Source organism: Olea europaea, chromosome 1 (assembly GCF_002742605.1).
Source record: "Olea europaea var. sylvestris chromosome 1, O_europaea_v1, whole genome shotgun sequence".
Classification (NCBI taxonomy): Eukaryota; Viridiplantae; Streptophyta; class Magnoliopsida; order Lamiales; family Oleaceae; genus Olea; species Olea europaea.
In genome coordinates, this window is record NC_036237.1 from 16,288,236 (window position 1) to 16,303,338 (window position 15,103).

The following is a 15,103-nucleotide window of genomic DNA, read 5'->3' on the forward strand; positions in this document are numbered from 1 at the left end:
TGTTTGGTGTCTATTTATTTCTTTTGATATTATAATGACATCAATTTTTGGGATGCGAAGAAAATCAAAATTCTAAGTCTGTTATCATTATTATACTTCGAGAAGTCCACTAAATATTTTTTGTATGACTTTGTATCACCCACAACATTATTTCGTCAGGCTATCCCTCGTTGATCTTGCCTTTTTAACGGGAGGTTCTGTTCTTTTCTCTTGGTCAAAAAGTCAAACTTTAGCAATTATCCTTTTTCATGGATTGAGGCTTTGAACTTTGGATTCTTTTCCAGGAAGCAAATATATTAATGCATGTAGTAACCTAGCCCTGTCCAAAATATATGGTAAACACCCATTTTACCAAAAGTATATTACAAAGCAAGAAGAAAAGATAAAACAAGTTTATGTTTGGCCCTCAACTTTTGTTGTTCAAAATCAAGTGTATGGATGAATTAAAAGAATGAAAAATAAAATAAAATAAGACAAAGGAAGATAGGCCATAAGAATGGCAAGTTTATGTTTGGCCCTCAACTTTTATTTAAAATTTGTTGTTCAAAATCAAGTGTACGGATGAATTAAAAAAACGAATAAAAAGGAGAGCTAGGCCATGAGAATGGCCTATGTGACCGCATAGGCCCTTAAGGCTCGCGGTTGCATAAGGCCATTTAGAGCCAATTGTGGCAACCAGAGCTATAATCATGCGACTGCATGGATATAGTCTATGTGGTCACATGTTTATAGAAACTAGCCGTTGGCCAAGTTCAATTCGAATTTTCTGGTGGTTTTCCTATGAATCTATGCACCTATTCTAATGAGTTGGAATTATTTCGTGTAGGGATGATTGAAAGCTATACATACATGATGTTGTTCTTCCCCAAAAGTATGAGGGATGATTGAAAGCTATATATACATGATGTTGTTCATCCCCAAAAGTATGAAAATTCATTATAAATTTTATCCAATTTCTGAAGAAAATTTTGTTCCTTACATAGTCAAATTCTCCATTGTTTTTCACTTGTTCATTAAGAAGACCACTTTTGCTTTTGGTGCTCTTCTTCAAGGTTTGATCAATCCTACAAACTGTTTGCCATTTTTAATCTTTAAAAGCAAATCGGGAAGAGGCAAATATCGTTTGAGGAAAATGATGTATTCTTCGTGTTTAAGCCTTTGCCGGATTTCCTCATTATCGTCTTCTTGCTTTTTCTATTTTCTACATTGCTGTATTTTCTTAACAATCTTAAACAATAGTTCTCATTTACTACGATGGAGATGGAATCTATGCTCGCTACTATCAAAATGATGAATCAAGACTTAGGCGCCGTTTGATTCCTATTTTTATCAAAATACATTTTTCTCTCTCTTCTTTTTAACTACACATTCTTTATCAAAATAATATTACACGTCAACTAAAAATTTTTCCTTATTTTTCATCCATATATTCTTCATCAATCTACTACTCTAAAATTCATTTTTTTCATAAAAATGGGAATCAAACACCCTTTTAGTATGTTTGGACAGATTTGATGGTGCTAACTTTACAAGATGGCAAGAGAAACTAAAATTCCTCCTAACGGCATTAAAGATCTTCTACACACTTAATCCAAAATTGGAGTCAATTCCCGATGCAACGGACAAGGATACTAATGAAGTCCATGCCAAAAGAAAGAAACAAGAAGAAGACGAATTAATATGTCGTGGACACATCCTAAATATGTTATCGGATCGACTTTATGATCTCTACTCCAACACCACATGAGTAAAAGAGATCTAGTACGCATTTGGAAGTAAATATAAAACTGAGGAGGAAGGCACCAAAAAGTTTCAAATTTCTAAATATTTTTATTTCAAGTTTCTGGATAATATTCTCTTATTACTTCAAGTGCATGAATTACAAATAATTGTAAATAAATTGAAAGCGGTGAAGATTGAACTTTTCGAAACCTTTCAAGTGCGAGCAATTATTGTCAAACTCCCGGGATTTTGGAAAGGATATAGGATAAAGATTCTTTACAATTTTGAAGACTTTTCAAAAACACCTTCGTATAGACAAAGAGTCAAGGGCAAGAGATAAGACAGAAAGTTCTTATGATGGCTCTTCGAAAGCCAATACGGTGGATAATGTGGACAACTTCAACAAATACAAATCAAAGGGAAATATCTTAGTCCTAAAATAGATCAAGGGAAGTTCAATAACAAATCCAAGGGACCTTGATATATTTGTGGAAAATCAAGATACTATGTTAGAGATTGCAGGCATAGGAAACAACAAAAGAAGGAACTACAAATGAATTCTATTGATGAGATAGTGGTATGACACCATGCTACAATCCACATCGGCTTCGAAGGTCTTGCAGGAGACTTGTAACTATATTAAGAGCTTACACAGAGAGGTCGATGATCTGAGTAATCGACTATCGACGCTTTTGGAGTCGACCGACAGCGATAGTGCTCAAGCAGCCATAATTAGAAGCTTGCTAATGTGATAGCAAACCTTAACGTCCCCGAATTTTGTTTCATTCTTGTCTAGGGTTTGGTCACTAGAATAGGCCAGCTTAAGAGTTTTGGGTTGGATCCTTGTTTTATCCTAGCGTATATGTATCATTTCAGGGACTTTGCATTGGCTAAGTCATATCTAATATAAGTATAAACTAAATGAACTTTTCTACCTATAATTAAGCTATAGCTTTGTTGTTTCCAGTTCCATACACATGATATGACTTTGCATTGAGCCACTGTTTGGTTTAGTTAAGCCCCTGTTTGGGTTTCATTAATTTCAAAACGTATTTTTTTTTTCAACCAGATATTTTTCAATAAATAATATTATATGCAAACACAAAATTTTTCATTTTTTTAATCACACATTCTTCCAAAAACCACTTTTATAAAATACATTTTTTTTCCCAAAAAGTAATCATAATGGAGCTCAAACAGGCTGAATGCATTGATAAAAATTTAAGTCAAAATTAACAATTAATTTTAACTATACTCTTAATATTGGACCAACAACTTTTATCAATTTTCAACCCCACATTTCGTAAAAGTTTATCAATATCTACCTAAAATATGATTTTTAGCAAAATAAAAAAATAAGTGATTTATCGATTTGCCATCGTACCTTGAGAAGTAGAAAAAAGTACAAATTTCATCCTAAATCTTTTAGAAATTCTTCGCGTGGGTATTTTATCACAATGCGGGATTTTTTCTTTTCCAGACAGTGAGAAAACGTTCTTATGCGAGCGATTTATCTCTGCAGAACATGTTTTCACTATTGTTTGGTGTCTATTTATTTCTTTTGATATTATAATGACATCAATTTTTGGGATGCGAAGAAAATCAAAATTCTAAGTCTGTTATCATTATTATACTTCGAGAAGTCCACTAAATATTTTTTGTATGACTTTGTATCACCCACAACATTATTTCGTCAGGCTATCCCTCGTTGATCTTGCCTTTTTAACGGGAGGTTCTGTTCTTTTCTCTTGGTCAAAAAGTCAAACTTTAGCAATTATCCTTTTTCATGGATTGAGGCTTTGAACTTTGGATTCTTTTCCAGGAAGCAAATATATTAATGCATGTAGTAACCTAGCCCTGTCCAAAATATATGGTAAACACCCATTTTACCAAAAGTATATTACAAAGCAAGAAGAAAAGATAAAACAAGTTTATGTTTGGCCCTCAACTTTTGTTGTTCAAAATCAAGTGTATGGATGAATTAAAAGAATGAAAAATAAAATAAAATAAGACAAAGGAAGATAGGCCATAAGAATGGCAAGTTTATGTTTGGCCCTCAACTTTTGTTGTTCAAAATCAAGTGTATGGATGAATTAAAAGAATGAAAAATAAAATAAAATAAGACAAAGGAAGATAGGCCATAAGAATGGCAAGTTTATGTTTGGCCCTCAACTTTTATTTAAAATTTGTTGTTCAAAATCAAGTGTACGGATGAATTAAAAAAACGAATAAAAAGGAGAGCTAGGCCATGAGAATGGCCTATGTGACCGCATAGGCCCTTAAGGCTCGCGGTTGCATAAGGCCATTTAGAGCCAATTGTGGCAACCAGAGCTATAATCATGCGACTGCATGGATATAGTCTATGTGGTCACATGTTTATAGAAACTAGCCGTTGGCCAAGTTCAATTCGAATTTTCTGGTGGTTTTCCTATGAATCTATGCACCTATTCTAATGAGTTGGAATTATTTCGTGTAGGGATGATTGAAAGCTATACATACATGATGTTGTTCTTCCCCAAAAGTATGAGGGATGATTGAAAGCTATATATACATGATGTTGTTCATCCCCAAAAGTATGAAAATTCATTATAAATTTTATCCAATTTCTGAAGAAAATTTTGTTCCTTACATAGTCAAATTCTCCATTGTTTTTCACTTGTTCATTAAGAAGACCACTTTTGCTTTTGGTGCTCTTCTTCAAGGTTTGATCAATCCTACAAACTGTTTGCCATTTTTAATCTTTAAAAGCAAATCGGGAAGAGGCAAATATCGTTTGAGGAAAATGATGTATTCTTCGTGTTTAAGCCTTTGCCGGATTTCCTCATTATCGTCTTCTTGCTTTTTCTATTTTCTACATTGCTGTATTTTCTTAACAATCTTAAACAATAGTTCTCATTTACTACGATGGAGATGGAATCTATGCTCGCTACTATCAAAATGATGAATCAAGACTTAGGCGCCGTTTGATTCCTATTTTTATCAAAATACATTTTTCTCTCTCTTCTTTTTAACTACACATTCTTTATCAAAATAATATTACACGTCAACTAAAAATTTTTCCTTATTTTTCATCCATATATTCTTCATCAATCTACTACTCTAAAATTCATTTTTTTCATAAAAATGGGAATCAAACACCCTTTTAGTATGTTTGGACAGATTTGATGGTGCTAACTTTACAAGATGGCAAGAGAAACTAAAATTCCTCCTAACGGCATTAAAGATCTTCTACACACTTAATCCAAAATTGGAGTCAATTCCCTTTTTCCTTATTTTTCATCCATATATTCTTCATCAATCTACTACTCTAAAATTCATTTTTTTCATAAAAATGGGAATCAAACACCCTTTTAGTATGTTTGGACAGATTTGATGGTGCTAACTTTACAAGATGGCAAGAGAAACTAAAATTCCTCCTAACGGCATTAAAGATCTTCTACACACTTAATCCAAAATTGGAGTCAATTCCCGATGCAACGGACAAGGATACTAATGAAGTCCATGCCAAAAGAAAGAAACAAGAAGAAGACGAATTAATATGTCGTGGACACATCCTAAATATGTTATCGGATCGACTTTATGATCTCTACTCCAACACCACATGAGTAAAAGAGATCTAGTACGCATTTGGAAGTAAATATAAAACTGAGGAGGAAGGCACCAAAAAGTTTCAAATTTCTAAATATTTTTATTTCAAGTTTCTGGATAATATTCTCTTATTACTTCAAGTGCATGAATTACAAATAATTGTAAATAAATTGAAAGCGATGAAGATTGAACTTTTCGAAACCTTTCAAGTGCGAGCAATTATTGTCAAACTCCCGGGATTTTGGAAAGGATATAGGATAAAGATTCTTTACAATTTTGAAGACTTTTCAAAAACACCTTCGTATAGACAAAGAGTCAAGGGCAAGAGATAAGACAGAAAGTTCTTATGATGGCTCTTCGAAAGCCAATACGGTGGATAATGTGGACAACTTCAACAAATACAAATCAAAGGGAAATATCTTAGTCCTAAAATAGATCAAGGGAAGTTCAATAACAAATCCAAGGGACCTAGATATATTTGTGGAAAATCAAGATACTATGTTAGAGATTGCAGGCATAGGAAACAACAAAAGAAGGAACTACAAATGAATTCTATTGATGAGATAGTGGTATGACACCATGCTACAATCCACGTTTTATGATAAGACTTTTTTCAAAACTTATCATGACATTGAAGATGTTCAAAAAATCCAAAAGGGAAATGAAGGAAGATCTAAAGTGATTGGCAAAGGCAATGTGGAAATCATTTTCACTTCGGGTAAGAAGATCACTTTGACAAATGTCCTACATGTACCAGAAATTAATAGAAACCTAGTAAGTGGAGTTCTATTCGAACAACCTGGAATTAAATCTGTTTTTGAATCAAAAAAACTTGTACTAACCTATAATGAGCACTTTGTTGGAAATGGCTATTCCTGAAGGATGGTAAAATTATGTACTCTTGAGGACACTTTTAATAAAAACAAATCATTTGCCTATATTGTTGTTTCATTTAATTTATGGCATGGTAGATTAGCATGCATAGGAGTTAGCACTATGAAAAGAATAGTTAAACTTGGATTGATACAATGTGAAATTGATAACTTAAAAAACTGTGAAACATGCATTAAATAAAAAAATGATTAAAAAGCAATTTCATAGTGTAGTAAGATCAACGAACTTACTTAGCCCCCGTTTGGCCTCCATTTTTTGAAAGTGAAAATGGGTGGAATAATTTTTTTTTAATAAAATGAGTGGTTGAAAAAAAAGAATTTTTTTTGGATTTACGTGTAATATTATTTTATGAAAGATTTTATGGTTAAAAATAGGAGAGAGAAAAATGGAATATAATGAAATTTAATGTAATGAGATTCAAACGGGGCCTTAAACTTGTTAATATATGTGAATTGAATGACATGCCAACGAGAGGTGGTGATAGATATTTTGTTACTTTCATCGATGATTGTTCTAGGTATACTTATGTATATTTGTTAAAATATAAGGATGAAACTTTTAGTGCCTTTAAAATGTATAAATTTGAAGTTGAAAATCAATTAGGAAGGAAAATAAAAACTCTAAGAAGTGATAGAGGTGGAGAATATTTCTCTAATGAATTCAATATGTTTTGTGAACAAAATGGAATAATACATCAATGATCTGCACCACGAACCCCGAACAAAATGGTTTAGCAGAAAAAAAAAAGAATAGGGCATTCTTAGAGAGGATAAATATCATATTATTAAATTTTGAATTGCCTTTTAATTTGTGGGGGTGAAGTCTTACTTAGTGCTTGTCATATAGTAAATAGGATTCCTATGAAAAAGAATAAGATCTCCCCATATGAAATATGGAAAGGTAGGAAACCAAATATTAATTATTTCAAGGTGTGGGGGGTCTTGCTTATTATAAGAACACGAATCCCAAGATAACCAAGTTAGGTCCTAGAGGTATCAAATATGCCTTTGTAAGATATTCTCTTAATAGCAAGGCCTATAAGTTATTAAATCTTGAATCTGATGTTATAATAAAATCAAGGGAAGTGGAATTCTTCGAGAATGTATTAGTAATAAGGAAATCTCAAAATAATGAAGTTATTTTGAATCCTAAAAAGCTACATGAAGGGAATCTACTAGAAATGTTGAAAGTGATCCTCGAAGAAGTAAGAGAACTTGAAAAGAAAAAGGTCTAGGATCGGATGAGATAAATTCCCAACTTATTTCTTTTTACTTAGTAGAGGGAGATAGGAAGGATGTTATGAGAACAATATCTTTTGTGCTTAAAGTGGAATGTGATCCTAAAACCTATAAGGTAGCAATGTCATCGAGAGATTGTATATTTTTGAAAGACGCAATAAATAATGAAATGTATTATATTATTTCGAATAATATTTGGAAAATAGTTGATTTACTAGAAGGTTTTAAGGCCATTGGTTGCAAATGGGTACTTGAAAGAAGTATAATTCCGATGAAACACTTAATATCTACAAAGCTAGATTAGTAGCTAAAGGGTATCATCAAAATGAAGGAATAGATTTCTTTGACACGTGCATATGTGGCTAGGATGACCTCGATAAGGATCCTGTCTGTACTAGCATCATTTTATGATTTACATGTTCATCAAATGGATGTCGAGACGACATTCTTAAATGTAGATCTTGAAGAGGAGGTCTATATGAAAAAAATAAGAAGAGTTTGTTCTATCGAGAAATGAACACAAGGTGTGCAAACTAATCAAATCTTTATATGGATTAAAACAAGCGACTAAAAAGTGGCATGAAAATTTTGACTCTAAAATAATATCGAATTGTTTTAATCATAATTCCATAGACAAATGTCTTTACACTAAAGTAAATGATAGTGTAATTACTTTAATATGTCTAGACGTTGATGATATGTTGATTATCAGCAACAATGTAGAAGGGATCAAAGAAACGAAGAGGCTCTATCCTTCAGGTTCAAAATAAAAGATATTGGACGAGTGGATACTATCATTGGTATTAAAGTTAAAAAGGACAATGGGGGGTTTTATGTTGAAACAATCACGTTATATTGAAAATATGATAAATAAGTACAAATAACTGAACATCAAGGAGGCTAATACGCCGTTAGATCCAAGTATCAAGCTGATAAAAAATGATGGAAGAGCAATAGCTCAAATAGAATATGGAAGTGCAATTGGAAGTCTTATGTATGTGGTATAATGTACAAGACTTAATGTAGCATTTGCCGTGAGTAAATTTAGTAGGTTTACTAGCAATCCAAGTTCTGAACATTGGAAAGCCATTGGAAGGATTCTTGGTTGCATAAAGAAAACTAAAAAACTTGGACTACAATATACAAAGTTCTCTAAAATCTTGAAAGGATATACTGACGCCAATTGGATATCGAGTGAGGATAAAAATAAGTTCACTTCAGGTTGGGTATTTATTCTTAGAGGAGGTGCAGTTTTTTGGAAGTCTAAGAAATAAACATGCATTACTCACTCAACAATGGAGTTAGAGATTGTAGCATTGGTCAAAACTGGAAAAGAAGTTGAGTGGATAAGCGATCTATTATATAAAATGCCTTTTGTATAAAGACATCTCTTCAATACCCATGATAATCATGCAACTCTAGCTTGAGCATATAACAAAATATATAATGGAAAGTCTAGACATGAGTATGTAAGGAAATTAATAAAGCATGAAATAATTTCTCTTACACGTATTAAGTCAAGGAGGATGGGGTTGAAACTCTTTAAATACATCTACCAACGATATCAACACTACCAAAAGTATACTGAACGAGTATATTTAAGTTCAAAGGATAATAACAAATCATTTGATAAGTGATAGATTTCAATATTATTAAATTATTAAACCCAATCTTTGGTAAATAGTGTTGGTTGTTACTTTTAGAGGGATGAGTTAAAATTATGAAACTTTTAATGAAATTCAGTATAGGGTACAAGTATCTCTAAAAGTAACAAAAATATTAGAGAAACTTCATTAATGTGAACTTCGAGGTGGTGCCATCTCATTAGAGAGTTGGAGTTTTCTTTCTTTAAAAGTTCAATGAAAAAGGATAAGTGCAAAATCATATTAGCACTAAGAGACTTAGAAGAACTTGTGAAATTTAACATTTGTGTGTGTGATTTTGTCGGAATAACTGGTTCAAATCTTTCTAGCTATCTAGAGTTTCGATAATGTTTTATGAGATTTACATTATGGTTAGATTCAAATCAAAATATATATAATCCTTATGCATAGGTGTTGATATTTAATTATATGATGAACATTGATTTTGAACAAGTGAGAAATTGTTGAAAATTTTGTTGTTCAAAATTAAGTGTATGGATGAATTTAAAAAACGAAAAAAAAGGAGAGTTAGGCCATAAGAATGGCCTATGCGACCGCATAGCCCTTTAAGGCTCGCGGTCACATTAGGCCATTTAGAGCTCATTGTGGTGACCGGTACTATAACCATGTGACTGCATGGATATAGCTATGCGGTCGCACGGTTATAGAAACTAGTCATTGGCCAAGTTTAATTCAAATTTTCTGGTGGTTTTCCTATGAATCTATGCACCTATTCAAAATGAGTTGGAACCATTTTGTGTAAGGATGATTTAAAGCTATATATACATGATGTTGTTCATCCCCAAAAATATGAAAATTCATTATAAAGTTCATCTAATTTCTAAAGAAAATTGTGTTCCTTGCAAAGTCAAATTCTACATTGTTTTTCACTCGTTCATTAATAAAATCACTTTTTCTTTTGGTGCTCTTCTTCAAGGCTTGATTAATCCTAAAAATTATTTACCATTTTTTATCCTTAAAAGCAAATCAGGATGAGACAAATATCGTTTGAGGACAATGATATATTCTACGTGTTTAAGTCTTTGCCGGATTTCCTTATCATCATCCTCTCCATTTTTTGTTCTCCATTGCTACATTGTATATAACAACTTTTCCACGATATATTTCACCAACATTTTATCAAAACGTGCTAGTAATCTAATTTTTTTATCCAAAATTCAAACTAAATATGTCTCTGTTTGATGGGAATTAAATTCATTGTTATCAAACTCGAGTCGGACCGACAGGTTGAGCCAGGAACCTGTGAAGTAGTGAAATATCCCGTTCAATTTAATCATAAAACCCACTCAATTTGAAACTAGTAAAAAATCGATCAACTGGACAATTTGTCCACTAACCGAAAGACTCGATAAGTAAAAAGTCTCAGCAGGATGCTTATTAAGATATTGGCCCACCCCTTTCATACAATGACTTTCCTATAGTTTTTTAATGGGTAATTAGCACAAATCGTTTTTATCTTTCAATGTTATTGTGCAAAACATTCATATCTTATTTTTTTTCATTTTTTGACATTTTCACTCCTATTTTCACACTTCATTGTAAAAAAGGTTATTTTCATCCAATTTCTCAATAAAAATATAAAATGATAAATATACTCTCATATTTAAATAAAACAAAAAAAGAAATGAAAAATTAAAGAATAAATTGCAATTACACTCCTAAACTTTAAAAAAATTACAAATAAATCCAAATAAATTATTAAAAAGGTAATTAGTACAAAACGTTCATATTTTTCAATATTATTATGTAAAACATCTCTATCTTCTATTTTTTTAAAATTTTCACTCTTAATTTCCCATTTCATTGCGAAAATTATCATTTTCATCCTTTTTTTTAGTTAAAAGTGTAAAATAACAAATATACCCTCCTATTTAAATAAAACAAAAATAAAGAAAAGAAAAATAAAGAACAAGTTAAATTTTTCAAAAAAGTACAAATAAATTTCTAGTAGATAATTAAAAATTAAAATAAAATAAATTTCTTTTCTTAATTATTTATTTGAATTTTTGTTTTTACTTTTTGAAAATCTTGGGAGTATAGTCACAATTTGTTCTTTATTTTTCATTTCTTTATTTTTTTTATTTAAATAGGATCGTATATCCGTCATTTTATAGCTTTTAATTGAGAAAATGGATGAAAATAATAATTTTCATAATATAATGTGAAAATGTCAAAAAAAAATGAAAGATAGGAATGTTTTGTACAATAATATTGAAAGGTAGAAAATTTTGTGCTAATTACCCTTTTAATAATTTATGTGGACTCATTTACAGTTTATTAAAAAGCCTGTGAATATAATTGCAATTTTTTCTTTCTTTTTTCTTTTCTTTTTTCGTTTTATTTAAATAAGAGGATATATTTATCATTTTACATTTTTTTTAATGAAAAAATGGACGAAAATGACCTTTTTCCTCAATGAAATGTGAAAAAGGGGATGGAATGTCAAAAAATATAAGGTAAGAATATTTTGTGCAATAATATTAAATGTAAGGACGTTCTGTGTTAATTATCCTTTTCTAATGTGCATTTGATGTGGGTCAAGCCAAACCAATTTATAAAATGACTTTTCGATGGCTATCAGTACAATTTCGATGTGGGATAAATCAAGTAGCACATGCCTTCGGCTTTGGCTACAGACAAATCTCACTTTATTTTTTATTTTTATTTTTATTTTTGTAATCATTAACTTTATTTTATTATTTATTTTATTGAGTTAGTTAATTATTTTTCTATCTTATTTTAATTAATGAAATTAGAGACTTCTTCAAATATTTTAATTAACAATATTTTACTATTATTATTTTTCATTTGAAAATATATTTATCTATCAATTTTAGCTTCCGGTTCAACCCTAGTTCAACTTCAATTTGACTATTTAACCCTTGACCCTTTCACTTTTTCGGGTATTAATACCCTGTCTAGGTTTTAAAACATTGTTAAAATCAGATTTTATTAAATTTTGATAAAAGTTGATGAAATGTGCAGTTGAAAGTTGTGAGTTCCATAAAATATGTGATTAAAATTAATTATGACTTTGACTTAAATTAAAATAAAAATTTTAATTCATACCAAACAAGGGTTATATATGACATGAACGCTACACGTATTCATATCAAACATGATAGCTACGAGTCACTAACAAATGGTTTGACATCAATATCTCAAGTAGTTAGTAGACAAATCCACTATTTTAGCCTTTTAACTTGTAGAAGAATGAACTCCATGAACACGTGAATACTTTAAGTTTTTAAGTAATGTAGTTTAAAAAAAATATATGAAAAGAACTTTAAAAATGAATAAAAGATTTGATTGTAACATTATGGTACATTTATTCTTATTTATAATAGAATAAGCTCAACAACTCTCCATTATTATTGTAGCTAGTGTTTATCCAAAAAATAAATGAGAACTATCAAATAACAAATTAACAACTTTGTATTTATCATTTGGTTTGAATTTAACAATCGTATCACTCCAAAATTTTCTGGGCTCCTTATCATTCCTTTGGTTCTCATCATTTTTGCTACCAAGTTGTATGACATTTCTAACATCCTCTTGCAAATTGTGTTGGGCTGAAGGCACAATTTGGTTTAAAAAATTGAGAGCTGCTATGGACATTGGGTTAATGAAGAAGCCAACAATGATTTTTATCATCATTCTTACAAAGATATTTCACCTGTATATATGAGCATTTGAAGTGTTTACCATACTGTATGAGTTGTGTCTAAGCCTATAATGAGTTCAAGGATTTCTTCAAACTGTTGTGATGATTCAATCATGAATGAGAGGATTGGACTTTAACCAAGCAATAAATTCACTTGTTAATTTTGGTGTGACCTTTTTTTTCTTTTTCTTTTTTTTTGTGTGTATTGTTTAGTTTTGATGTGATGTATTTGGTGGGGGACAAGGTCTTAATTGGTGAAATGAACAACCTGATCTTGAACTCATTTGTTAATTTTGGTATGAAATTTTTTATTTAGGTTGTTTGTTTGAATTTAGCTGGATGTATTTAATGGACGAGAATTAATGTGAGATGGGTATAAAGAAGTTGTCAACATTTATGAATTGTAAAATGACAGTGTAAGAGAAGACTTGTGGTATGTTGAGTGCACATAATGGCTTTGATACCAAAAAGAAAATATTAGAAAAACATTGAAAATGAATAAAAGACTTGATTATAACATTATTAACTGATGACCATAAGCCATGAGCATCTACCACACATTTATTTTTATTTATAATAATATAAGTTTAACAACTCTCCATTATTATTGTAGATAGTGTTTATTCAAAAATATATAACAACTATCAAATAACAAATTAAAAACTTTGCATTTATCATTTGGTTTGAATTTGACAATCTTATCACTCCAAGATTTTCTGGTCTCTTAATAATTCCTTTGATCCTTATCATTTCTATTGTCAAGTTGTGTGACATTTCTAACAATTTAATTACAATGTCACTAATATAGGTTTAACATCTTTTTATCTATGTTACTTATAGTGCTTGTGGATCAAATATGCTTTTTATTCACATATTTCTTATAGCTCACAACTACTACTTATAATTCATACATCTTTTAGGATTCACAATTTATAAATGCTTAAAAACACTTTTAGGAAACTAGATTCAATGATGCCGTTAGTATTGCTAAAGAAAAATTGCCATTGAAATGAAAATTGAATGCGTGTATCAGTAAAATGAATAACTCGTAGGAAGAAACATTATGATTAAAATGCCATCAGACATACAATTTCCTCAATATTCTTTTAGAGCCAATTATTCCATTTATATGGTAGATCAAGCAATTGGATCGCTCGAGTGAATGTTTGATTAATTCTTTGTGCGTGTATGTGTATATAAACTTTAGGTCTCTATTTTGTTTTGCAAAATTAAATTTATTGGATGATATTAATTTGAAAACATATTGAGATATTATTGAGATGGTTCTAAATCATGGAATTTTTTGTGATCTTGATGGCCGAGATTTGTTTGGAGAGCAAAAACTTTTATGATTTTTTTTGAAAAAAAAAAATAATAATAATAATAATAATAATAATAACTCTTAAGATATTGACTTATTTGCAAAGATTTCATTGTCTTACAAATTTCATTTATTGCTTATAGGATATTGTTGACAATACATGCTATAACTTCATCAGCTCAAAGAAGGCTTTTTAACCTGAAGTTAAAATATTACTTGCGATCAATCATGTCATAAAGCTAAGTTTGATATTTTATTGATCATGATTTCCAAGAAAATATTGATTGCAAAAGTTTAATTAGTGCTTTTGCTTCTAGAAATGCAAGAAGTATTTTGAATGATTTGATGCCTTTCAATATTTACTCATGGTAGCTTCAGGTACTTTATTTTTTATTTTTTTTGGACGTGCTCATATCGAATTTTTTGAAGATGTTACCAGTTTAAGAAATGATATTACTTTATGTAGAATATGAGAGTTTTTGGATGTTTTAAAAGGTGCTTTCAAGCATAAATAAGCATTTTTTATTGTACTTTTTCTTTTATGATATAAAAAAACAAATAGTAAATAGCACAAAATGTCCCTACCTTTTAATGTCAATGTGCAAAACATCCCTACTTTATATATATATATATATATATATAAACAAAAAGAAATGAAATGAAAGGATAAAAAACTAATTGCAACAATGGTCCCAAATTTTTAAAAAATTACAAATTAATCACAAATATATAATTAAAAATCAAAACTAAAAAAAAAAAAACAAAAAACAAAACAAAAATCATTCATCTTCTTCCTTGTATGTTGCAAAAATCCCTCTCATTCTCTTTCAAATCCTTTATAAACAAACAAGAACACAATCAATCATTCCCAAATTAACTTCAGACACTAAACAATGGGTTATTTATAATATCAAAATGAATTCTAAGAGTATTTGATAATGATTCTGGATCTATTATTCTTATTTTGAATAGTGAAGTTAGTGTCACCATATTTTGAATAGTAAAGTTAGTG